Source organism: Hevea brasiliensis, chromosome 18, assembly GCF_030052815.1.
Source record: "Hevea brasiliensis isolate MT/VB/25A 57/8 chromosome 18, ASM3005281v1, whole genome shotgun sequence".
Classification (NCBI taxonomy): domain Eukaryota; kingdom Viridiplantae; phylum Streptophyta; class Magnoliopsida; order Malpighiales; family Euphorbiaceae; genus Hevea; species Hevea brasiliensis.
Window position 1 is genome coordinate 31,620,391 of NC_079510.1, and position 4,088 is coordinate 31,624,478.

The 4,088-nt window shown below is 30.6% G+C and overlaps 1 long non-coding RNA gene across 1 annotated transcript; it reads right to left on the reverse strand.

The window, feature by feature from the left end:
* Positions 1–788: 788 nt before the first annotated feature.
* LOC131176003 (uncharacterized) lies at positions 789–1,556 on the reverse strand. Its single transcript, XR_009146124.1, has 3 exons — positions 1,382–1,556; positions 1,188–1,262; positions 789–1,044 (listed from the first exon to the last, which is right to left on the reverse strand). It is a non-coding gene; the product is annotated as an uncharacterized LOC131176003 (long non-coding RNA).
* Positions 1,557–4,088: the final 2,532 nt, after the last annotated feature.

A 4,088-nucleotide genomic window follows, 5' to 3' on the forward strand; every position in this document is an offset into this window, starting at 1 on the left:
TTAAATATTTTACATATTACATGAAAACTATCAAAATAATAAGTATAATTATTATTTATTTAAATTAATTTAAATACTAATTATTTATAATAAGTATAATAACTGTTAAAATAACAAGTCTAAATTTATTAAATATAACAATATTTTAAATGTTTTTTTAAAAAAAATTAAACGAATCAATTGACCACACTCAATGTATAGTAGATTCGCCTTTGATTTTATATATATATATATATATATATATATATATATTGTGTTAATTGTATTTTAATTTAAAGAAAATGAAAGTTCAAATATTCAACATTCGATTTTATAAATTATGATTGAGTCAAATTAAAACGTGAGACAATTGATGCACTAACTACAAACATTTTTTGAGCTAATTAAGGAAAATAAGAAACAGTGAAAATAGAATTGAATAGAAAATACAAAAAGCCAAAAGTCATATAAGGAAGACACAAGGGGAGATGCTGATGATCATAAAGCAAACAAAACAAATGTCAGCAGACAATAAACCACCATATAACAGACACACCGCTTGTACTTCAACGCATGTATGTAGTTGTGGGTATTACAAAACCCTGAGAATGACAGAAACATATATTTACCCTGAGAATGACAGAAACATATATTGCAAATAAAGTGAAGCAAATGGGAAGTTTGGAAAAGCGGAATCCATGAAAGTTTCATGTTCTAAATTCTTTTATATTCACCTCAATCATTATAAATTAAAAATATAAAAGCAAGAATAAGATTAAAAGCAAACATGTGTCTTGAGAATACTGGCTGCAGTTCATGGGGCATCTCACATTTTACAAAGAAACAAATTCCATTGATTGAGTGGCCCAACACAGTGATGTATCAATTTGTCTTTTTAACAAATAAGATTGTTAGACATCTCACATGGATCAATTGCCTTGGCAGAATCTCAGCCAAAGATAACTACTAGGATCAGTGTGCATTAAATACAGTTGCCTATTATCAATCAACCAATAAAATCAGCAGACTATTTACTGGCAATTTGAGTGGCCATATATGCATTTCCTGTAAGGAAGAAGATATCGTATTGAAATTCTTTTAGTAAGCCAAGATGCACTATACTCCACTATTTTTGTGGCATCAACCTAACGTTACAAAAGAATAGGAAAAAGAAAGGAAAAAAAGGAAATTAATAAGATTTTACTTACTCAAAAGTAGGTTCCACTCAATTACAAATGCGATGTGTAAGGATAATCTTGCAAGTTCACCAGAGCCAAAATCATCTGCACATGTATAACCCTCTTTGAATGCTTCTTCACACTTCATAATATCATCAATAGAGGAAAAAATGGAAATCCTAATGCAAAATGGATCTAAATTCTCAGGAAGAAATGCAACTTACTTTTTTATTGTTTCTCTGTTCTTAATACCCATAAGTCCTGCTGATATATTATAGGTATGCCCAATTCATTTCTTACCCCCTCCAGGAAATTTAAGATGTCTAATTCATCTGAAGTAATAGACAGACAAGAAATGAAACTCTGAAACATAGGAGAAAGAAATGAATAAGATGATTCTTTATAGTTCGTAGATTCGCAAATAAACTAAAATGTCATCCTCCTCAACTAGAGATGTTGAGGGCCTTCTCAGAATAAACGGTGATGCCTCTCAGTAAAGTCACATGAAAGTTTTAAAACTATCCTCACTCCAACCAAAAATCTTTCTATGTGGACACAAACAAGGTAAAGTAATGTCTATGGATCCTAATGGCAGTTCTGTTGTGGGTGCAGCAAAGGTTTTTGGAATAACACATTTTATTAACAGCTGATTCTGTTAAACCCCTGGTTTTGGAAGCAAATCACCCAAAGAATGGTTCAATTGTCGGTGAGGTGCCATACACCGCAAATAATCACACTCAAAATATGCAGAATTCTAATAAAGATCATGCATTGAAGCCAAATCAAACCACAATTTCAGCTCCAATAAGTACTCACCGCAAATCGTAGTGCAAATTCATCCACGACATACCTCACCGTGGTCGCAAATCGTAATCCACAATCGCCCCCGAACTCGCTCTCTTCCGCGAAAGGAAATTCTGGGAAGCAAGAGAAAGGAGTTGCAGTGAAGAACGAAGCATCAAATAACACTGCTTCTCTGTTAAATAAACAGAGTAATGGGTCCAAACAGAAGAATAGAACTAATTCAGAGGCGTCAGGCAAGCAGGGGATCGAGAGCTTGTTGAATTGTGATTAATGAAAGACCAAAAACTGGATCGGAAGATGAAACACCCGAAACCAAATCAAGAAAAACAAACCTGACTGTTTCCAACTAAAAAAATTGTGATTTTTGCCCTAGTTTCCTTCATATATGATGAGATAACATTACATATCAACTAAAAGAAACAAAATGACCATCAAATTAAATGGCAAACCTTAAGAGCAGATCCCACTCGTGCTTCAATCCACCGAATTGAGGAGATTTGTTCTAGAGAGCAAAGAAAGCTATTTGGGTATTTGGGAGAACAAGCATCGGCAACTGAGTGATATTAGATGAGAGTTTTTTTTTTCTTAAATAAATAAATGGCAATTAGAAACTGACTAAAATCGGTTTCTAATCCAAGAGTTTTTGAAACCAAAATATTCGGTTTCTAAATATACATAAGTATACATAAACTTTTGAAACCGCACAAATCGGTTTCTAATTATAACAAAATAAATTAGAAACCGATAAAACTCGGTTTCTAATTCCTTTTAAAATTTTAATAAATAAAATAAATAATAGATTAATTTTGAAACCAAAATTACTCGGTTTCAAAATATAAATAGAAGAATTAGAAACCGATATGAATCAGTTTCTAATTTGATTAAATTTGAAATCGAAAATAATTGATTTCTAAATAAAATTAAATAACACTTTAATTTTTGAAACCGAAAATAATCGGTTTCTAAAATTAACCAAAAGAATTAGAAACCGATGTGAATCGGTTCCTAATTTGACTTTAAATTTAATCGATTAGTTTGAAACCGAAAATAATCGGTTTCTAAATATTACTAGAAATAGAAACCGATAAAAATCGGTTTCTAAGTTAACTTTAAATATATTAAATAAAATACACAATTAGATAAATTTTGAAACAGAAAAATATCGGTTTCTAAATTTCAAAAAAGAAAATTAGAAACCGATAAAAATCGGTTTCTATTTTGACATTAAAATTCATAAAAAAGTAGAAATAATATTAATTTTGAAACCAACAAAATCGGTTTCTAAATATACCTAATAGAAATAGAAACCGAAACGAATCGGTTTCTAAATTAACTTTAAAATTTATTAAATAAAATATACAATAAATAAATTTTGAAACTGAAAGTTATCGGTTTCTACAATAAATTAGAAATCGAAAATAATCGATTTTTATTTTCACTTTAAAATTTAATAAATAGAATAGAAATTATATTAATTTTGAAACCGATAAAAATCGGTTTCTAAATATAAATAGAAAATATATTCATTGTGGAAACCGAATTCAATCGGTTTCTAAATTAAATTCAATGAATTAGAAACCGACGTTATTTGGTTTCTAATATGACCTAATACAATAGAACTAATTTTGAGCCTCCAAATTAGAAACAAAAATATGTCAGTTTTAGATTTCGGTTTCTAATCGGTTTCTAAACTGATGCTAATTTAGCAATTTGAAACCGATGTTTTTCTGTTTCAAATTTCGGTTTCAAATCCGTTTCTAATCGGTTTTTGATAAATTTAACTAGTTCTACTCAATTTCCGTTGCAAAAGCCGTTTTAAATTATAAACCGATATAAATCTGTTTCTAAAGTCGGTTTCTGTTCCGATATTTTCTTGTAGTGCTTAGGAGTAGCCTTATTCAGGTCCCTATAATCTACACACATCCGAACTCACCCATCCTTCTTGGGGACTGGCACAATGTTGGCTAACCACTCGGGATACTCAATTACTTTAATAAAATCAGCCTCAATAAGCTTTTTCACCTCTTGAGCTATCTTTTCTTCCCATTCTGGCCTAAGCCGACGTTTCTTTTGTTTTACTGGCCTCATGTTAGGGTCTGTGGGGATCTTGTGTTGTACTATGTCTCG